General features: G+C 38.7%; 1 protein-coding gene across 3 annotated transcripts in view; it reads right to left on the bottom strand.

Annotated features, from left to right (window-relative positions):
• TMEM200A (transmembrane protein 200A) overlaps positions 1-24,014 on the bottom strand; it is a 57,647-nt gene that overhangs the window by 21,385 nt on the left and 12,248 nt on the right. The window contains exon 2 of one of the 3 annotated variants that reach the window (XM_052784323.1): positions 13,547-13,718. The exons of the other annotated variants lie outside the window; for them this stretch is intronic. The gene's annotated coding sequence lies outside the window, so the exon portion shown is untranslated. The remainder of the gene's footprint in view (positions 1-13,546; positions 13,719-24,014) is intronic. 3 annotated transcript variants of the gene reach the window in all.

Here is a 24,014-nt window from a genome sequence, read left to right as displayed (position 1 = left end):
TTCGTAACTTTTCAGTTCGTATGTAGATCCACAAATCTAGCCTGAAAACTCCACATCTGAGAAGCAAAAAAATGACCCATTTATTTTACAGGAAGCTTGTGTGTGTACATTATATGGAGCCAGGGCAGAACCATAGCAGACTGTGAAACAAGAAAAACCCAGATGAGTCAGCCTGCTTTGGGACCAGTGGGACAGATTCCTAAATAATCCCTAAATTAGCCTGGAAGGAATTATTGCTTCTCCAACTCATAGGTCTTACTAAACAAGACTCTTTTGCATGCAGTCTACATGTGGAACCTTTCTTGATGAAATATTCTCACTTATACTAAAATCATTACAGAAATGTCAGTAAAGAGTGCTAGTGTTAATGACATCACCATCTCCTGATGCCATAAAATATCATCCCATGTGATCCTGCTCACAGAGGATCAGCATGTGTAAGGATATGCTAATTTTCTTTCCATCTGAGGTATGACATAGATCACGCAATTCCTAGAGCAGGACCATGATGTCACATAAACTGCTTTCAGAAGTGCTCAGACATTCATGTCACTCTAAATGCTTCAAGTCCTGTGAGCTTTGAGAGGTGGCCAAAAATTGAGATACCATGTGCCATATTTTCTAGCTTGGAAACTTGCAATCTGTGCATGATGCAGCACCCTACTCCTTCCCTGTTCTATTCTACTTGTTTTACTCATGAATAAACATAGCGACACCTGTCCTTGGTGAGTGTCATACAGTCCTAATTGCATTACTCCACTGTGTAGTACTTCTTCGGAAAAAGCATTACTGAAGAACATTGATGAAGTGCAGTACAGCCAACAGAGTATTTCTATGAAACCTTCAATTTTCCAGCACTTCCTGATTATCTTCTGATTTGAGCTGTGTGACCCAGCTGAGCATTAACATTGATTTTTGAATTTAATTACAGACACTCTGGCTTGGAGAGATGTGACATGCTGAAATTCAATTGAATTGGGCTTGCCCTGGCCTCCTCCTAATACACACTGTGCTGATTAATCCAGTCCTGTTCTGATTTTCTGCAGTGCAGGCTACATTTATGTGTTCCCATTACTTCACAATGAATGCTGTCCACCATTTGCATCCCTGATTCAGCGCTGATTAACCATATGCCCCACATCAGCTTCTTGTACTTCGTTGAAACAGTTATCACAGCAACCTACTGCTTTAAAAAGAACAGGCATAGTAAGAACAAGACAAAGGAAGGGCAGTTAGGGACTCAATATGTGTTTTGGGGTGGGATTTACAGATTTAGATTTGTATAGGCTAAAATAGGCATATATTATTCAGAACATCTTTATTCATCTACATCTTTATTCCTATCCTTTCCTTTTGACAGCACAAGTGGTTGTATTACAGCTCAGTTTTTAAGAACCTTTATTTCACCGATAATGTAAGTAGATTACATCCACCCAGTGCCAACTCTTGAGGACTGATGTTAGCCGTGGGATAATGACAAATACTTGTTTACTATACTGGCTCACAGAAGGGGTAAGGAATGCTGTTACAAGCTATGAAGTCCTGATTCATGTTTCTTACCTACAAAATCATAACCAGAACCCAGCATACTGGAACTTACTCTTAGTCAATATCATAATAAAGTCATGTTCCAGGATGTCCGGAACACAGCTATAAAAAATACGTCATCAGGAGATTATCACCAGTAGAATTTAAAATGCTTTAAAAAGTGTAATATCCATTTCCTCTTCATGGAACAACTAATGCATAAAAAAGCTTAGGGGAAAATTTAAAGAGTGATTCAGAACCTCTTTCAGAAGTTACCTGGGAATCTTCATTCAAAATGGAAATTGAGTTCCCAAGTTACTTAGAAGTTTTTGACACTTCTCCCCTTAGGCTCTGAACCTGCAATTACAGAAAGGTTCATCTTTAAGCATTTGAGCATTAGAATTTCCCAGTTTCCATCTGTTAACTGGGCCATGGCTCTTTTGCTCTGACCCTACAACACCCTCTTCAAATTCCTATTTACTAATAACCAAGTAATTAAGTTATAACTGTTCCCCTAGACAGCTCTTCCTTCCTCGTTTCTGCCTTATTCTCCAGATACATCAACCTTATAATGAATTGGGTTTTAAGACTTTCAGGCAAGCTTTCAACTGATGAATTCACATCTTGCTGTTTGTAGCTCTGTAGGGCTTTATTGTCTAACAGTCTTTGTTAATGGGAAAAGGAGGAAAACCGTTTCAAACAAGAATCCACAGGCCATATTGTTCACTTCTCTAATGTGCGTATAGGGTGATGTCTGTCATTATTTTGGGACAAAATCTTTGCATTTTCCACTCTTTATTTCAGGAGTCCAGTCTGCTTGGGGTTTTGAGTTATACACAAAAAGCAGATTTAAAATATGTTAAATGATGCCCAAATTCAGAAATTCTTCCTTTAAATTACAGTAGGCTCTATACAGCAACAAAATATAGGATGTGTGTTTGTGTGTATAAAAAAAGCCCCTGTCAATTCAGAAGGCATTAGCAAAGTTAATATCAAAGATTTGCCAGTATTTTGCTGAAAGGATCTTTCTAATTATAAAGTCTTTCAATTTTGCCTTTTGAGAACATGCCTCCTTGTAGTTCACAGCCCACCTGTAAACATTTGATGAGCTATCCTGTAGAAAATTACATGGGAGAGGGGAAAAAATAATATATCATAAATGTACATAGAAAACATTATTTATTATAAAATATTACTATGACATATGGGCAGCAGCAATGGTTTCTTCAAAAGCTCTCTGTCAGTTGAGATTTTTAACCTGGGGACTTAGCATCAGTATTATTAACATGCTTAGTAACAGGAATGCTGAAATATATGTAAATTCAAAATCATGCATCTTTCTATTGTCATACAAGCGATTACACAAGGGCTACATTACTGAATATACCACACATTCAAAATGGGTTTACACAAACAGAAAATAAACATATTAACAGAATAAACAAATTATATAAGGCTTTATTTTTCCCTATACAGTCTGCCTTGCTGAAACATTGAAGCTGGCCCCTAGAAACAGTCTTCTTCATAGGGATTACTTCACATTTTATGTTTAATATTCAACTGCTCAGTAAACACTAATTGTGTTCTTTCTCTACACAAAATTAAAATGAAACCCATGCTTTGTACCATGTCAACTAGAGCACTTCAACATTCAGAATAACTTCTAGAAATATAATCTCTTGCGAATTAGGTGAAAATGTTTCTTCGACTATTTTTTAAATACTCTCTCTTCAATGCTGCTCTTAAAGCCAAACTAAAATCTAGGGAGAAAACAAATAGTTTAGTCCCTTTATCAATGGCAAAGATAGCACCAGATATTGTTTTAAAAATACAGGTCTGGGAAAGATGTCTGGTTCATTACTTTACAATCAAATCCCGTTTATAATCTCTTTCAATAAATCTAGAGCCCCCATTTTAAAAGTGAAGTATTTATTCCCACCCTCCCACCCCGATGTCTAGAAATACTCTTCTCACTTCCAGCTCCATTTTATGTCTGGATTATGCTCATTTTATGTTGATTTGGTTTTGTGCCACATATTCCGAGATAGTTGAAGACAACTATTTTTTTGAGTTAAGCTGCATCTCTGCTGTTGAAACAACCCATTACTATTTCTCTCTCTAATGAAATAATTTGTTATGGTACCTTCAGAATTCCCAGTAGTATCAAGCAGGACAGATTCATCAGTTTTTACATTCTCAGAGCACTTGTTTGATCCACCAATACGTTTAAATGTATGCTAAACTTTAAGAATATGAATATTGCAGCTGACCTTGACAGCATTACAAGTGTGCTTCACATTTTTTAAACTAAAATGCTCTATGCATTGATGGGTTGAAGCAATATGCTCCACAAGTTGAAGACTGAGGCCAAGGGAGCAGGAGATCAGGGTCGGAGGTAGCCAATACAAAGAACAGGCAGAAGAGCAGATGTGGGACAAGCTTGTGCATCAAGAAAGAATAAACTAGGGTAAAACATTTGGGGGGGGCTGCTGTTCACTTTTAACACAGTAATTCTTACTTCTTTAAGATCATACCTATTAACACTACTCTAACAATCTATACCGTAATCACATATGATGAATTAGAAGTCAAAAAAGAAAAAAGTACTCTAGCTGAAATCAGTGATTGAGGGATTCTTTTTGTAAACTAGCTAAAATGTTTCAAACCAAGCTATTTTTAGGCTTAAGTCTATTACAGGGAATAAACGTAAAAATATTGTTTGTGAAACATCATCATATATTACAGATTGAAAAATGCCCTATTCTACAGTGCAGACCTTAAGTATTAAACTCTATTTGTGCACTCGTGCAATACAAAGCAAATATTCAAGTATCGTGCTACCTCTTCCTTCTCCTGCTTTCCCAGATTCTAAACCTAGGCTTCCCTCTTTCTGAAATAATCATAGTAATGGGAGCAAGAGGTGGGCTGTAGCCTTTGGTGCCATCAAGCACTGTGAAGAAACCTGGAAACTGAAGTTCTGACAAATAAACACAGGATCAAACACTCAGTGTTGCAAGGTGGTGGATGTTGCCTAGTTGCACAAACTGGGGTTAGGTCCTAACTCCATCCTGTTCCTGCAGTTCTTTTCCTGAGCTGTAATCCTACTCGAGTTTTTTTGTAAAAGACTCACACAGAGATGCCGAGGAGCTCACGTGAGTAAGTGCTGCTGGATCAGGGTGGTTCTCTCAAATGGATTGTAGGCTTAAAGATTTCTACAGGTTCAGCACCGTTATTGTCTTTTGACTTACTAGCTGTTTCAGAAGAATCTGCAGTTTACTTTCTTACTGATAGGTGACTTTAATCCATATAAAGACATTTAAGCAAATCCCTGTTACTGATCCTGCAACATACAGTTGAAAAAGGGCTACATTTTTCATACCTTCCCTTTGCTTGCTCCTGGGTTGAGGTTTTGATTATTCATTTTTTTCCCATGCTGCTCTGTTTTCCTCATTGTCACCTCAATTGATTTTCTTGAACTCTTCAAAACTAACATGTTTGAGAACTGTGACTGCCATTCTAAATCCTGTTTCTCATAGTTTTCTATAGTCTTCTCGTAGCCTTCCGCTCCCTGCTGCCATCCAGCAGCATGAATGACGAGTAGCTGAAGATGTACATGTTAGACTGTAAACTCTATGGGGCAGGCATGCTGAACATGATTCTTTGTTGTCTTCCAAGCTGTGCAGCAGATCAGACCTATTCACAGCACGTTGCGTACATCACTACCACTCGAATGGTGCCAGGCATCCCTTCCCACTTTGCATTCTCTCAAGTCGATAGCAAAAAACTAAGTCAATTAAATTTGGAATAATTTTTAATTAACAGGTGATTTTTAAGTGTTTTCTGTTGCTAGAAACATTTCAGAAATTAAAGCAAATGACACTAATTAATGAAATCCTTTGAAAATATATAAAGCAAAACTTTTGTTTCAGTTCTAGTCATTGGACAAAAGTGGCCTCATTGGAACCATCCTGACGGACACTTGCAAAATTGTGAGATCAGATTGTGTACTATACTCCTCAGGGGAACATTATTAAAACAAAGATAAACTTGCAGCTAGTGAGATTTAGATGGACTGTTTGTACTAAGCATAAACACAGATGTTTTCTTGAGTCGGTGCCTGAATCCAGGCTCCCCAGATTAACAAAAATTAAATTCTCCTGTCATCATAGACAAAACACAGATAAAGAACCTACTGTGTACTCTCGTAAACCAAATATCATATTGTCGTGGTTTAACCCCAGCCAGCAACTAAACACCACGCAGCCGCTCACTCACTCCCCCCCACCCAGTGGGATGGGGGAGAAAATCGGGAAAAGAAGCAAAACCCGTGGGTTGAGATAAGAACGGTTTAATAGAACAGAAAAGAAGAAACTAATAATGATAATGATAACACTAATAAAATGACAACAGCAATAATGAAAGGATTGGAATGTACAAATGATGCGCAGTGCAATTGCTCACCACCCGTCGACCGACAGCCAGCCAGTCCCCCGAGCGGCGATTCCCCGCCCCCACTCCCCAGTTCCTATACTAGATGGGACGTCCCATGGTATGGAATACACTGTTGGCCAGTTTGGGTCAGGTGCCCTGGCTGTGTCCTGTGCCAGCTTCTGGTGCCCCTCCAGCTTTCTCGCTGGCTGGGCATGAGAAGCTGAAAAATCCTTGACTTTAGTCTAAACACTACTGAGCAACAAGTGAAAACATCAGTGTTATCAACATTCTTCGCATACTGAACTCAAAACATAGCACTGTACCAGCTACTAGGAAGACAGTTAACTCTATCCCAGCTGAAACCAGGACACATATACTTAAGAGAATATCTGTTGCATAACTACAGTGAATTTAATTATTTTGTTTCAACAGTGAATTTAATTATTTTGTTTATCTGTGAACATTTATGCGAAGATCTATATCTTCACATTTGCATCTTGACATGACTAATGAAAGTACAGTGTTTTGCCTGCAACTAATTCGTTTTCACTTAATACAGCAATGACTGATTAATTTCATTTTCTGGTGTGGAGGACATCCTGTAACACAGTCAATGTTACTTCAGAACCTTTGAACTTAATTATCTCCAAATAGAAGGCAGAGTAATAGATACGAGGTTTTTCTCTCTTTTTCTCTTTATCTCTGAAATTACCTGCTGTGTATCAGAAGATTTTTCAAAGATTTATGGTTAAGCAAATGCTACTCTTATTGGTGCCCAATTCTCAACAGGAACTTTGCATTAGTAAGGCAAGTAAAATTTGATCTGGAAATGTCTTGTTAGGATTATGCTTATTATAATTTATTCAAACTAAATTAGAAAAAAAATCCATCTACAATTAGAGGCCTGGTCCTACTTTTCTAAGTGCATATAAAATTATGATTGGCTTTCATGGAAGTTTTGAATGTGCAAGGAATACAAAATGATATTAAAGGATATTAAGTTGCTCCTCTAACACGAAATAGGATTATGAATACCAAATAACTATACTATGGTCAAAAGACACTGGTGATGAGTTCTCTTGAATTTTGAGAATACAAATTTACAAATGTGCCTTCTCAATGCAGAACAAAGTTAGGTATTTTAGTTCAATTTCTAATTGTTTTAAACAGCATTCAGAGACTTCTCACATCGTTGCCACATTTGTGGAATGGAATTTTGAATTCTGAGACATTATTGAAAAATAATAAAGCAGGTATGATGACTGAGTCACAAGAATCAAGACGGCCGTGACACTACTGGGTGAAATCTTAATTACTAAGATTAGTTGGAAAATTTGCATTGACTTAAACAAGGATAAACCTTCTCTCATGAATTAGAAGTTTATTTTGTGGATATCCTGAAGCATTCCTTTCACACACACTATCATAATTTGGAACTACACAAATGTGGGCAACACCACACAGGAAATGAAAAAAAATAGCATGCAGGAATGACAATTTTCTAACAGTGCTAGTTTTTCCAAAACAAAATATAATTATTTCTAGAGGATGTTCAGTAACATATGTACCAACTCAGCATTCTGAATTTTTAGTTGCCCATATGCTGGGAAATCTTAGGCCCAGTACCCCTGCAGCGATCCTAAAAATGGAATGATATGGAAAATTGTTTGGATGTGAATATAAATAGCTTTTAGCTTTCTTAGCAAAATCTTAACCAAGAAAAACTAGTTCTGGGTCAAGCAACAGTTTTTTCCTGTGTGTCATTACCAGTTTAAAACCAGTTATTTTTAGGGTGAATTTTGACTAAAAACATCCTTTTGAGAGGAAAAAAGAGGTTTCACCTTCAAAACACTCAAAAAATATCTTGGCTGCTTCAACTTTTGGTTTCAATTGTTATTATTTTAAGCCACAACCACCTGCTGAATGTAGTGTGGATGCCCATACTGGGTTTGGTTTTTTTAATCTATACTGCATTTTTGGCAAACAGATTTAATTAGCAAAAATGCTGTTCTGATATACATGTAGTGTATCCTCAATTTTAGCTCCATCTTATTTCAAAGTTTTGACAACGATTAAATAAAAAAGATGATGAAAAGAAACTTTACAGCAGCTCTTCTTTCGTATTATTGTCAACACTGAGTCGGAGTGAAATGTTTCACACGTAAAAGTGATGTTTTTTAACCAAAATATTGCATGTACAGAATGAGTCATACTATAAATCACACGATTTCTGTTGAAAGAAAGAAACACTTTGCATAGAACTGACATTCATCTGGTTAAAAAAATTATCTCTTTCTATGAAATGTGATTTTGATCTCCACAAATCATGCTGCTCATAAGAAACTTTTATACAATAAGCACACCACTTTCAGATTCATACATTACCAGCTGTCACAGACTGCAGCCAGGCTTGCCCCCTGAGGTTTTCCAAATTCTTGTCTTTGCTATGGAACATCCTACAGGCTTGCCAAGAGCTGAAAAGTTGCTGCCCAAATACAGTAGATTTATTAGAAGAGCTGAAGATGTTTATGGCAATGACCAGTTATTTTCCCCTAATGTATCCCATTGTTCTCTCACTGAAAGCTACTCTTGGTTGCCAAGATTTTTACATATTCCTGTGTGCTGGGTTTTATGAAGAGACGACTTCTAAACAGTAGCTGCAGAGCTACTTTAAATCAGGAAGTACCACCAAATGGATATTCTCTAAGGGCGATTGACTTTCTGAACTTCGTTTTCACTACCATTTTTTGTCAGACAACATACTACTTATCCTAGATAGAAGCTCAGTCAGGAAAACTTCCTTGCAGGATATTAATCACATTCGTGGCAGCCCTGTTGCATCTTCCTCTCCGCCAGCAAAAGACCGCATGTATCCACAGAAGCTCCGATTGCTGCATGGGGACTTCAGAGCGGCGTTCATCAAACTTTCATTAAAGCGTCCCCCTTGTCCCCTTTTTTGGGCTCCCAGCCTGGTATCATACGTGGGAAGATAAGCAGAGAAGTAGAACAGATGGCAGCAACAGATGCCATCTCTCAACAGAGGTGAAAGGCCGTGGTTAAACTCACGATTCCACAACTCCCATCTTTTCCTCAGCCCCCCACCCCTGCCACGTATTGTCACCACTACCCTTTGGCACTGGCAGCAGTCCTCTGTACCCATCCCAGTTGTAACTGCTAACTTCTGCGCAGTCCCACTTCCCAACTTTGAGACAGGTTACAATATTCAGCTTCATGATTAACTTCAACGTTAAAATTACTTCTATTCAATTTGCATAAAATATCATGTGTGTAACTGCATATAGTTGGCATTGGATAAATAGTAACACATAAAATATCATTTAGAATTGAGGTATCATTCATTGGTAAGGCCCCTATATGACCTCCAACTGAATGCACTAGCAAAATTACTACAATCTTTGGTGCAGGATCAGCCTATAAGTTGCCAGGAATCAATACTGCAAGGTATTGAGCACTCTGGCTCTAAGTGCTCTGAAATAAATTCTTAGCCTGAGACACATCATCAGGAGAGGAAGTTGGTTACACCACATCCTCAGACCCACACAGGAATCTTCCAACTCAGAGCAAGGCCAATGCCTTGATGAGGAATTGACTCCACGCTTAAAATTTAAACATAGCTAATTAAAATAAAAACAAACTTTAAATATTTTCTACTGCTTGTTTTACAGTAGTAAAACAGTAACAATTGAGAGCAACTAGAAAAAGGACACATTTTACTTTTTCTTAATTTTGTGTATTCGCCAAGATTTTTTGTACAGCAAGTTTCTCTTTCTTATGTGGTCATTTAGACTGTTACTTTTAAGAGTTTTTTACATGGCAATACAGAAAACAGAAAATAAAAAGCATTAACATTTTCAGGAGCACTCAGAAGTCTAGCATTTGAAACTTACATTAGGTACTGATTTCTAATGCATGTTGTCTCCTTCAATACACAGATAATACATATTTAAGCTAGAAGCACTGCAAATATTATTTGCACTGGTCATAATACTCAGCCATAAAACTGGCAATGGAAAATAAAATGTGTATGTCTTCCAGGAAGAGACTTCAAGATAACTGCATGATGCCACCATCCAAAGGGGAAATACCAAATTCCAGTTTCCAGAGCCAAAATGCCTAGGAAAGACTAAAAGCAAAGAAGAGGGCAAGGCTTAGCATCTGTAATTCAGCTAGCAAAATATTCAATTCTAGATCAGTGATTTTCAAACTTCTGATGTTTGTAGACACCTAAAAAATTTCCGGTGCAACGTCCTGTAGAATTAATATATGTGAACTTTTTTTCCTCAGTCATCTTCCGTAAGTGTCTTAGAAGTTGTTCACAGACCCACTCCCTTACACTCTCCATGGAGTCCAAAGATCACATACTAAAAGTCACAATCAGAAATTCAGCAGCCAAATGAACCACCTTTTAAAAATAAAAATAATTACAGTTTTAGAAGACAGGTTTATGAGGAAAAATTACAGGGAAAAAAACCAAACCAAAATACATACATAAAATTTCTTTGTTGTATATTGTAGCAAAATTCTTAACTTTCTAACTTCTCAAGGCCAAATCCTATTGTCCTCATCCCACAGTAAGTTCCGATCTCCAAATCTCTTAGGGCCTTAATGGACTGCTGCTGAAAGTCAATGGCCAAGTTTCATGTCGACTGACTTCCAGCTGGCAGAACTGGGGGAGCGATCAAATCTCTCTCCATGCCGGTTTGCCTCCACCAAGTAACTCCTTAAATCTTCATGGCAAACTGTTATTTTAACAGCCAGATGTCTTAAACAGGTACACTTGTGCTATGAAGCAGATCTTCCACACAGATGGGTCCAGGTCCTCCATGCTGACTCCAACTGAATCGTGTGCTCCCTACACTCCCTGATAGGATACCCTTGGCAGTTTTTGAGATACCCAATTTCCTTCAGCCAGAAGGTGTTTCATACACATGTAAATGTGGGGAGTGCTATGACAAATTAAGTAAGATCTCTGCAATGTAAGAATAAGTATACCTGATTGGAAGAAACTAAAAGAAGAAATTAGAAGAAATCAGAAGAAACAAAAAGCCTAGTATGCAGCTTTTACTCATAGGAAGAAAGCATCCATACATTAGCCTTGGATTGGCCCTAAAAAGTAGAAAAAAATGAGATAATATCTGTCTCTAAAAAAATTAGTTTTCCTGGTGTTCATGGAATTTTTGAAATATAGAAATATACAGTTACTTTTGCACAAATGTTTACATTGGTCGCTTATTATTCAATTCATCTGTGTTAGTGATTAAGCCATCATAACTGATTTATCATTTTCAATAGTCTCAGAATTCAACATTCCACTCCGCAAATGCCAAATGGAAAAACACTTAGGCAAGAAAGTAGAAAGTCCTTGAATGCTGTTTATCAAAGTAGTAACATCTGAAGATGAATTCAAATACAGAACATCTGCTGCCCTGTTGTCATAAAAATCCACAGCTGCATTACAGGCCACATACATTCTCTCAGGCTATCTGCTGAGATGGGGTAAAAGAACCCTAACCCAAAAAAGGAAGAGGGGCTAAAAAAACTTCCCCCTGTAATAAAGATATTAATACAGACATGGCATCAACATAGAAGTGAAATTCAGCCATATTCTTGAACATAGCATAGAGATTTGCCACCTATACTTGCAGCCATTTTTGCTACAATCAGTACTTCGCTGGCTGGGGCTAGATGCTGTTGCTGTGACTCATCTGGGATACCACCATGCTGCAGGAGAAATCCTGCTATGATCTACAGTCTGTTCAATGTAGGAGTATTACAGTAGCACACAGAAATTGTTCTGGGGCCCTTACGGATGCCAAGTAGTACCTTACTACTTCTATTACAAACAGTTCAAGTGGAACTGACTGGGGCTACTCATTTGAGTAAGATTTTATTTACTGTTGGTACACATGCAAAAGCTGGGCCTTTAGATTTCTTAAGAAAAATGCATTTTCTAACACATAGTATAACACAAATTATAAAATCCTTGAGGAGGCTTAAGAACAGGTCATATAACTAGCACACTTTCAACGTTTCCTTCGAATGCCTTTGGTGCTTGTGTAGAAGGAGGAGTCTCCTTACTCCACTCCCAGACCTAAACTTTCCTATGTGCCACTTTCTCATTAGGACCTGCCAACATTCCCCTCCTTCCTCAGGCAGCATCTGACTGTCTCTCACTTGGTCGCCAAAGATCCCTCAAATCATATTGCCAGGCTTCCTTGCTCTCCCCTTGCAGGAAAGCTGGGGCTCTACACATCTCCCCTTTCTCCATAACTTTCTCTGTACTTGGGTCTGTGTGCCTCTAGCTCTTCTCCATCCTATCTGCACTACAGACTTTCTTCATTCACTTTATTCAACCTTCCTCATTTTTCTCCTATTTAGGAGATGAACCGTTCAGGATGTCAATTTTACTGGAAGGACTGTAAGGTCTGAGATAAAGATCTGTTATGCCAAAAATGCTAGGCGCTGGCATCAACCAGCTCTTTGACCTACTGTAATGTTTCCCGCACTCTGATCTGTGCATGACAGGCAAGTGGAGACCCAGGAAACAGAATAAAAACATTAAAAAACCCCCTAAATCTAGCAAGATAAAACTTTAATGAAGATTAAGAAACACATAGATAGGGTATTTTCACAAGGCTACTAAAACAGTGACTGGAGCTCTTATCAATTAAGCTGGGACAGCTTCAGCTCAGCAAGGTTGGGTGTTGTTAGCAGGGGAAGTGTCCTGATGCACAAAGTCCAGTGGATTAAGTGCTTTGCCCTGCTGCATCCAACCCCAGAACTTCTCAGTTCAGGCTTGCAGTGCCCTTGCAGAACAGCAGAATCAGATGTGCCAGGGCCAAAGTTACTGCAAGTTGCAATGGAATATACAAACACTTTGTTAATCTTCAGTAATTATTCATGCTTATATGCTAAAATATGAACTGTAGCAACTGAGTTGTCATGTGTTCACACTTGCTGCTCAGCAATGGAGAAAGCCTTTGATAAGCACGATGATGGACAGTTGCAGGAGTGACATCTTAAACCACCACAGCTAAACCTGCCACTGAACTGGAGTCAGAGGCCAGAGCACTGTCTAGCTGGCCAGATGCCTCCACAGCCTTTGGGTAGGTTTGAGTACAGGTTACTGAGCTCAAGTTGTCACCTGTACCAACACCAAAGCCTGTTTGTCTAAGGGCATGTGGAAGGTGAGAGTATCTGCTTCATTAACTTTCTCCAATCAAGAACCTTTTCAATACAAAAGGGGATAATAAACAAAGAGGGAAGCAATAAACAAAAGCACAGAGACACAAACTGATAGGAAAGGGATAAATGGAGACAATGCCAAAGACCTCCAGTTACTAACTGATGGGCCATTAAGCAACTAACAGGGCGTGCATGGGGTGTGCCTGTGTATTCACTCACAATCCTCAAGTTGAACTAGTCAGTGAGTGGCAGGCTAGACCCACGGGGTGGATAAGGGGGTCTGGGATCTGGGCAGGGATGCTGGGCGGAGAGAGGGTCCGCACCAGTGCTTGGGGGATCCACCAACACGCACATGCTGTCACTACTGAACATCAATCCTTACCAGCCAAAGAGGAGGAAGGGGACTTGGCTGTTATGTCGCTCCTGGAAGCATTACATGTGGGTGCTGTTGAAGGAAGTGCCTTGCCTACGGCAGTCTGCGTAGCCAGCCATGCACACGTCCTCTCTCTGTGGGTGTCTCTGGGGTACATGTTTAGCCTTGCTACTGGTTGAACCTGTAAATGGGAAAGCAGCAGCCGTGTCCATCGGTCTGGGGTGGAGACCTCTAGGTTGCAGGGCAGCCCAGGCTGGGCTCCAGCAACTGCGTAGGAAGAACTGCCAGGCTCTGGAGCTGCTGGAGGCAATGGCTGCTTATAACATCTCTTAACTGTTTGCTTAAAGCTGATGTATAGGTGGCCTTCAATCCCACAGTCGTATCAATGTTTCTTAAGTAACAGCAAGGTCTTCGTTACATGCCCCATACTACAACCTCCCATTAAAAAAAATGTAATCCATCCTGATAGGTCTTAGCTCACTGCTCCTGGAAGACTGCTGAGGATTTTGGAACAGAATACAAAAACAATCCATCTTATCCATCCCAGCAGAAAGAGAGCAGTAAGTAAAGATATACCATAAAGATGAAGATAAGCCCACACTTTGTTTAGCCATCTTGTTATAGGACTGTTATATGCACTAATCTTTAGCTGAAAAAAAAGTTTAGTGAGGAAGAGGTATGGAAGCCAGAAAATTCTAGGGTTAACTTTCTTCTCCAGGTGTTCTGTCTATCCTTCATCTATATTTCCCCATGCTCTCCATAATTTTCAAGTCATTTGTCTTACCAATTAGATATCTGAATGCCCACGTATGTGATTTGAAAGCACATTACAAGACAAAAGGTTAAATCTTAAGTTCAAACAACAGGAGGTTGCCATCAGTTTAAATGGGATCAGAATGTTATACGCGATTCAGAATTACTTTTTTTTTCCTTCTCAGTAATTCTTGATGTGTGCCTTGCTGCCTTTTCAAAATAATTGCTACTATGGTTTATTATTTCTATGCTTAGGAGTCTTTGCAGGCTGTCCATCTCAAATCTTAAGAGATCCAGTCTTGTTATTCATTCTTAAACATTCATGCTTCAGCATTAAATTGGCTTATTAAACAATATGATGATAATTACTGTGGAACTTAAAAACGCTGATCTTTTCATAACCCTACAAAGTAAAAGACTCATTTTAATGTACCCACAGGAATTATGGGAACTTAAATTATTATTTCTATAGTGACAAAAGTATGCTTTATGTTTACAAATTTAGCATATGTCCTGGTTTCAGCTGGGATAGAGTTAACTGTCTTCCTAGTAGCTGGTACAGTGCTATGTTTTGAGTTCAGTATGCGAAGAATGTTGATAACACTGATGTTTTCACTTGTTGCTCAGTAGTGTTTAGACTAAAGTCAAGGATTTTTCAGCTTCTCATGCCCAGCCAGTGAGAAAGCTGGAGGGGCACCAGAAGCTGGCACAGGACACAGCCAGGGCACCTGACCCAAACTGGCCAACGGTGTATTCCATACCATGGGACGTCCCATCTAGTATAGGAACGGGGAAGTGGGGGCAGGGAATCGCCGCTCGGGGGACTGGCTGGCTGTCGGTCGGCGGGTGGTGAGCAATTGCACTGCACATCATTTGTACATTCCAATCCTTTCATTATTACTGTTGTCATTTTATTAGTGTTATCATTATTAGTTTCTTCTTTTCTGTTCTATTAAACCGTTCTTATCTCAACCCACGGGTTTTGCTTCTTTTCCCGATTTTCTCCCCCATCCCACTGGGTGGGGGGGGAGTGAGTGAGCGGCTGCGTGGTGTTTAGTTGCTGGCTGGGGTTAAACCACGACAGCATAAACTTCCACAGAGAACCTGATTTGTAAACATCTGCTTACCTGCACTTTCTTCTTCACTTTAAGATCACAAAACTTTTACAGTAAATTCTTCAGTTATTTCACCTTGTATGCAAAATAACATTATAATCTTACAAGTTGGATGCAGAATTTGTTCTGAAAGAAAATGCCTTTAGTGCACCTAAATCCTGGAATTCCCTCCACTAAAATCAGTGTGATTTTTCATGCAACTAACGGCTGCTAGAACTGGCAAGGATTTGTAAAGCTGAGGCCAGAGTACTACAGCTTTTCACTTTGCTGTTTGGCAGGTGGGGAAAAATTCTGTCATTCCATGGAAACTGGCAGATCTAATCATATGTGTAATTTCATATGGTTTTGCTTATCAACATGAGCTGTATGATTTTTCTAAGCTTTTATTTTAGTTTATTTTCAGGATTGACACTTTAACCAGTCAGAATGAATTAATAGTAGACATGTGGCCAAAAAACTGAAAAACTCTTTTTAAAAGTAGTCCTGCTGTGTAAAGTTTCTTCCATTTCTAACTTCTGAAAATAGTTCAGGTCTTAAGTTATTAGCAGCAGGTCATACACAGTTGACCACAGCACCTACAAGCTCCTTCACCAACCAGGACCTTTCAGTACCACATGCTATAAAAATAAAACACAGTAGTCCACATCTCAAAGAGCAGTATTTGTTTCTTACACCTTAAATGCATTAATTTTCCTCACCTCTTTCTACTTTTTGTTTTCCTATTACGTTCAATTTAAAAAAAAAAAAAACAAAAAACCCCCAACAAAAAACCGACTATGACCTCCCCATTGTCTTTACCTCACCTAACTCTGGTGACTACAGAGAACAAGCCCCTTCCTTCCCTCCTGAATGCACATCTGTGCATATGCTTCCACCAAATGTAGTATTACTGTAGCTCCCCTGAACTCCCCCTAGATTTTCACTATTACAGCACATCAACTATCCTGAGAAGTTCTTCCTCATATTAAAATTAATTGAAAGGGGCATTCAGCAGTATATTTTCATGCTCAGCCAGCTGACTGCAGTTAAGTATGGTATGACCACAGAGAAAAATATTTTCTCTGAATATCTTTTTAATCTAGGCTTGTCATATGCTTCTGTACACTAAAAGCCTTATTTTGGCTTGCTCCCAGCCTTCTCTTGAAACAAAGCCTGGTCTCTCTTTGGTAGATTATTTGTCAGTATGTTAGCATACATGTTCAGGTCCTGGAAATAGGGCTGGTTAGTTCCTCGCTTCTACAGAGGAACCAGGAAAACTCATCTGCTAGTTTTTATCAAAGTCACTCTAAAATGCTGACTATTAGAAAGATACTCTGACATTTCTAGTGAACCATTGCCTCATCTTCCTTCAGAAACACTTTCTGTTTCAGAGTGACAGTAAAGGCCTCATCCAAAGCAGCCTTAAGACAAAGCGACCACTGAAGTCCACTACATATGTGCACTACAAAGTAGACCACATGTAAAAAAATATGACCAAGTAAAAGGAGATTACATTACAGGGAGAACAAGGACTTAATGAAAATACTAGCTCACTTTGGATTCTCATTGTTCTCCTTAGCTCTCCCTGCTTCTCTTTTACTTCATGACTCACTCATTTGTCCCCAGACCTTAAGAGTTTCACTCAGTGCAGCACTGGACAGATTTTTTGGCAAAGATGAATCATAATCATTAGTACCTTTAAATCATAAAGAAGCCATACTGAATTAACGTATGCTATAAGTGCGCAGTGGTATAGCTTTTACAGAAGTGGAAATAAAATGTACTTTAGTGTACATATATTAATGTACACTGTGCACATGTACGTTAGTACAACTGTACTAAAATTCAGTGAATGTGAAGATCTCAATAAAAAATAGTGACTAAATTACTACTTTCAGATAAAATCAGAAGCTTTATCTGTAAAGCTAACATATATTACAAAATATTTGGTTGTACAACATAAATAGCATTTTTACAACAATCATTGGATACCCTTTGTTTTCCAGCCTTTGAATAGGGATGCAGGATCTTTTGTGCAGACCATGAAGAGTCTTCTCCACTTTCATTATCAGCCAGAATTGCAGCCGCTGGGCATACTTACACCGTGCAATGAAGTAAACTGAACTTTGAGCTACAGCTAACAAAATCCAAAACAAAGCACTGTGCAACTGTGCCAGCTTGGGCCTTGAAAGCAAAGAAGCGGATCCTACTGCCTTGGATGCAACATCACTTTTCTATTTCTTTCTGCAGAGGTGCTACTTTCTCCAGATGGCATGATGCTGGTTAAGCAGATAACAAAATTTCTGACATTGCAATGTGTAGACACAACCAACTTTGTTTTGAACAGCTAGCTATTAGCTGAAGGGCTCATGAAAACTAATAGCCCTGCCCTTCACACAGTGGTATCAAGGTTTGCCATTTGTCTGAGGAAGCTGCACCCTAAAGAAAGAGCAAGAGAAAATTAGTCCTTATGTCTGTCCTCACATTTTGACAGCCAGTGCTTCCTCTCCACATTCATCCAGAGGGAGTTGTCTTTCAGCATGGCTCTGTGTGATTGACAGAGGCTAATTTCTTATAAACATATACGATCAAGTTGAACACAAAATGAACAGTTTTAGGGGAAGATCTTTATGCAAGGTCCACTGCAGGCCACTTACTATTTTGTAATGATTTGACATTAACTTAAATTTTGGGAAAGTGTATTAAGTCAAAGTATCTGACTGCAAAACCTTGTAATTCATTAACAGATAAATGAAGGACTAGAGTATACAATTGTCAAAATATTTAAATTATGTGCATTAAACATAAATTCTTAGATTTTCAGGAAACCTACATAAAAGTAGACCTCGAATGTATATTTTTAAATTAGTATGAAAAATTTGGAAGTCTCCATATTAAAGCTGTTTGATGTCCTCTCTGTAAAATCTGCTGCTTTCCCTATCAGCACCTCAATTTAAAATATAACCATTGTTAATGATCACTAGTTAGATATACTCCAGATGAAGGGCTTTTGCAGTTAAAGTCAAACTGAGCATGAAACCTCCCATAGTTCACCGAAAAAATGCATACAGAGTATGACTCACCTTCATTTCCCTAAGCATTATAATGAAGAAAAGGTTATGAAAATCTGTCATTCTTTGGCAATTCTTGTCTTCTCCCTGCTGACATTTTTCACCAAAGACATTGTGCTTCCTCAGTATTTTTCTTGTACTTCACACTGCACTGACACCTTTGGTTTGCAGGAAAGATGAAATTTAGAACTAACTAGGTAGCTGTGGGTCTAAATTATTTTCAAGTATTTTGCTTTAAAAGATAATCTAAGCCTGCAATTTATAATGGTTAGAACTGCACTGCTCTTTTAACTATGTGCTGGGTATGAGAATGAAATATGATGGCTTGACAGTATCTGGTCCAGCAGTTCCAGCTGATTCTGCCACAGACCACAAGAAATTATAAAATTACCATTCTCAATGGCTCTTCCTGTCTGACTTTGTGATACATTATATTTTGTATCATTGTGAAGGAAACGGTTTCCTTTTCCAAAGTCCAGCTAAAATGCTGCCAAGTTAACCAGTTGCCCAGTTATTTTCTTTGTAAATTCTTGTTTGTAAGTTTGCCAGATTTTAATAGCTTAGGGCTTTTATGGAACAGGGCAGTCCTGCATCTGATGTTTTTTTGAGTACTTCACTAAAACCTGGTTGCTTGATTTCTAAATGACATCAGGGAAAAATATATAGCAATGGTGATATTCATATTTTTAACTGGTTATTTGAAAACCTGCAACTCCTTACATACACATAAATTCTAAGCAGACTGTTGGTATAATATAACTGGGACATCAGTTCTGCAATGGCAATTTTTGTTCAGACTCTGCAATAACATGAAAGAACAGGATAAACACACACAAAAAAAGAACAATGATCTGTTCTGCCCAAAATTGTAAAATACCATTTAAAGAAAAAACGATCACAAAACCTTTCTTTATACAATACAGATTTTGCAGACTAACACCTACGTTCTCCATTATTAACCAACCCACCTAAATAAGAATGGGGATAATTTTGAATGTTTCACATAACATTCTGTCAACCTTTCTCATATAAATGATTTTTCTTCTAAAAAAAGATACGTCGGAAAAAGAACTGTTCAATCATATTGAGTTATGAATCTGAACAATAACAAAGTTTGCTCATGTTAAATCGTGAAAAATCAGACTTCGGGCCCCGCTCTAGACTCTCTGCAAACACAAAGGCTTTGGTGAAGTCCCTGAGAGTTTTGGGTAGGAAACGAGAATTTTAGAATGAACAAATCATTCATGCTATTTAAGTATGCATTTGAAATTCTGGTCCCACTGAAATTAACAGGCAAACTCTCAATGATTCTTTGAGACTACCACATCATGTGTTGCTTTGTGACACGAATGAATATGAAGTGAGAGATATTACCCACACTTTGCTCTAACCTTGCAAACATGCAAGCAACGTAGTAATTCTCCCTCGTAGTACTATCAGCAGCTGCAAACTTTTTCAACTGGTTAATCATCCCATAAACATGCCAAACCAATTTCTTTGCAAACGCTGTGGCTTGTATTTTTTATGTTCTTTGTTAAAATAGCCAAAGTGTTATTTTGCTTATGAAAGTATGTATTTCTCCTTAAGCTAAGTATTTATTTGAGATAGTATTTGCGTGAGATACTAGAAGGATTAAGTATGTTTAAAAATAATACCTCATTCACAGTTATCCAGACCACATTGTCATCTAATTTGTTTCTGTTTGGGAAAAATTGGCATATCTAACCTTCCTTCTCCCAAGTCTACCAACAGGAACAGTCCAATACCTCATCAAGAACAACACACAAATGTCATAATGCCCTTCTTCCAAAAATATGATCCATCCTCATCGGCGCCTTGGACAGAATCTCCAAATCCCACACCTGAGGCTTACCAGGAGACAAAGCTAACTGCAACTCAGCCAACAGAAGCTGCCTCTAAGAAGCACAGGCAGGAGGAAAGGCAGCCTCTTACAGTGACATTTCTTCCTTTTGGGTGCCCTTCCAGGCACAGAGCTATCAGGGGTGCTAGCCAGCTCGGAGGGCAATTTCCCCTGGGAAGGAAAGAGCCTCCTCACTGACTGGCCTGCATGTGGAATCCTCCCCTCCAGGGCAAACTTCCCATCTAGCCCTATAGCAGACAGGGCATCTCCCTGCCTCCCCAGTCAGACTCACCCCCAAAATTTCATGAAAGTACCCTTGTGAAAGAACCTTGTCACTCAAAATCTCTGATGCTTGATACTGTGATGATAAAACATACTCTTAAATATTTCATCACAGATTTATTTCATTAAAAGCTAGCCTGGCAGTTAGTGATGCAATGGCCCCAGCACTAGTAACCAACTGTTTTTCTGACCAATACTCTTTTCAAAACAAGACAAGCAGTTAGCTATTGCCTCCTACTGGCAGATACCTCCTGACAGTCAGAAGTCAAGCCAGGATATGGAATTAATACAAAGACCACACATGATGCTCCATCTGTCCACAATCTATTGGAAAGGTAGCCCTGGTGGACTTCTGGCAATATTAGGTAACACTGGGCATGAAAAAAATCACATTCCACTAACAGGAGGTTTTAAGACACAAGAGGAGTACCCACCTTTGGGCTATTGTTCCTTCAATACCCAGGAGAAGTAAGGCTCAGGCTTTCCTGGTGAACTGCTGAGCCAACACACAACCAGGAATTCGGCAGGGCAAAAGTCATAACCTTCAGAGAAGTGTGATACGGACAGTGGGCCTCATCTCCACAGCCAGTAAGGGTGTCTACAGACTCCTCCACATCTGGAATGCCTCCAACTATATATATCTGTCCCAACTACATGACCCTGAAGTGTGCAGACTCATTCTTACACGCATACAAAGCAAAACCACTTATTCTTAAATCACAGAACTATAGAATAATTTAGGCTGGAAGAGACCTCCACTGCTAACTCCAAAGTTAGATCAGGTATGCAATTCACGTTTATTTTCCTATAAACTGCAAAGGAAGACAAAAGACTGTTATTTCAACTTAGAAACAGTTCAGAAAGTGCTGAAACGATCTAGTCGTGTGCCATATAAGACACATGATTCAAGTCTTTGTTGAAGCCATCAAGAGTATTACCAAATTGCTTGTATGCAGCATTGTACATTAAACCTCGCTCCTTAAACTCGCAGTGTGACAACCGCTCCTGAATTCACACGGTTTGTGTAAATAACCCAGTCCTACATGGAGATATCTGGACCAGCTCATGTAGAGCACACATGTAACAGCCATCTCATGTCTCGTGCCCATATTAGCTCAGGCATCACCACAAGGTACTGAATTTTGCTAGGCAGGCTTACCAATACCAACCCTACTTTTGCCACACACAAATAATGCATTAAAGGCATGGTGTGTCTGCAGAATTTTACTCCTACTTAGACACGTTTGTTCCATTCACTACACCGAGCATCTGCAATCTAAACTTTATCCAAGGAGCTGCGTGCTGGAGTACCACATCCAATCTCTCTAACATCTATTTATCAATACAGCTGGAGAGAGTTGCCTAAAATAAACATCTAGGCCATTATGTTTGTCTAAATAATGAGCTTACATTATACATTTTAAAGTAATAGCTTTGATGGAATTTAAATCCCTCCAGAGAAAAGCATTATTTAGCCAAAAACATATGACTGTTCCACCAAAAAAATATATATATGCGTGGATATTTTAGGCCAGAAAAGATAGTTGTTGTCTGCATGCTGCATACATAACCCAGGAAATTCACCTCTGATTTCTCTATCAAGCCTGTAAGTCCTCGAGTTAGACATTTCAGAAAGATAGTCTTGATTTTAAGAGACAACTCAGCTCTTAGCAGATACTTTAAGAATTAATTACTCTCACTGTTAGAAATGTTTCCAATTTCAATTGTTATTTTATTTTCAGTTTCAATATTTTAATTTCCAATACATTTTGGTGCATTAAGATGTCTTCTACCATTAATGATTCTGCTCAGGCACCAACATTCACAGAGCTCTTCTCACTCTGGGTATATAATACTGATTTGATTTTGCATAGCATCTTTCATTCAAATATCTCAAAAATTCCTCATGTGTATTTATGAGTGTTAAGCCACCTATAGAAATATCCCCATTTTGCAGATAGGCAAACTGAAGGAAGACACTAAAAATCATATTCTCCAAAGGGATAAAAATAACATGGGAACAAGATGCCTATGCATTTCCAGGAAGGCAGGGTCAGGCAAGCTCTCCAAAGTCACAGACTAGCTCTGGCAAAATCCTCATCATCAGATTCTTATGCCTGTGCTTCTACAGCAAGACCATTACCATTTGAATACATTATTTCTAGATACTGTTGTATAAACTTTAGGTGTACAACTCTGCATTTAGAACAGCTCAGAAATGCACTACAAATTTAATACTGATGTTTCAATTACATTAATCGTACAAACTGTCCAGCACAGGAATGCAACAGATTTCACACTGCTTAAGCAACTGGCTGTTCTTACCCCATTTCATATGAGACACTTTAAGCCTAACGAATCACAAGCACCAATATTCGCAGCAAGCCCAAATTTGCCTTGGCAGCTGCTGAAACTCTGACCTATGGCAGAGACAATGAAGACCTCAGCCTGGCAGTTCAGTCCCCAGTGACTATGCCGATGGAAGCATGCACACTCAGCTGCTTCTTTTCACATCTGAACCTGGGAGGGAGGTTTTTTCTGGATCAATGAACACTACTGAGTAGATGAAAGAACTTAGTAAGTTTTCTCCAAAATGCAGCTAACAGCTATCAGAGTGTATTCTGAGAGGAGCCTTATTAGGCACAGACCTCTTACTCTTACAGCCTTATGTCATACAAAGCAGCAGGTCAGATCGTAGTAAGAGGCAGAAAATACAGTGTTTCCCACCCCAGCAGATGGGATTGCAGAACCAGAATTAAAGTAAATTCTCAGCACATTTATATAACCTTTCCTACAATTCCAACCTCACTGCTCAAGCACACTGGGACGTAAAGGTTACTGAGATTTTACTACTGTTTTTGCAGTGAGGGATATGGGCTTTCATGAATGGCCAGCTTTTTGCAGAATGAACATCTGACCTCCTGAGATTTACTGGCCTCAGAAAGTCTTTCGTATCTGTGTTAAGGCATTTCTAGAAGTTCTCTAAAAAGTGCATCTCCTGGACTGGCAGAGACATCTTCTCCATTATGTTTCCATTAAGAGTTTGAATATCACTAATAAGAAAACTGAACATCTACTCCATATCTTGATTAACTTAATTAACCTACCATATGCTTTCATAATATTCTACTATAATCAAAGAAATTAGATGGAAAAAAAAATCTCTTCTACTTTCAAAGTTCATTCTACTCAGGCATGTTAGAGATATCATTTAGGAATTTAGAAGACAGACATTTAAAAATCCAGCTGATAAAAGCATATGTTTAGGGATGTTAAAACAACAACAAAAATACCACCTTAACATGACTTAGATAAATTAGAAAGTCTTCTTTGCAGAAAACACATTCTGGAAGGCTTTGGGGATTTCCAGGATGGCAGCTTATTAGCCGAAACTGATTGTCATGGCTTTGAACTAA

This window comes from Harpia harpyja, chromosome 4 (genome assembly GCF_026419915.1).
Source record: "Harpia harpyja isolate bHarHar1 chromosome 4, bHarHar1 primary haplotype, whole genome shotgun sequence".
NCBI classification, from domain to species: domain Eukaryota; kingdom Metazoa; phylum Chordata; class Aves; order Accipitriformes; family Accipitridae; genus Harpia; species Harpia harpyja.
The sequence above is the reverse complement of the archived record's forward strand: the minus strand, read 5'-3'. Positions and strand labels throughout refer to the sequence as shown.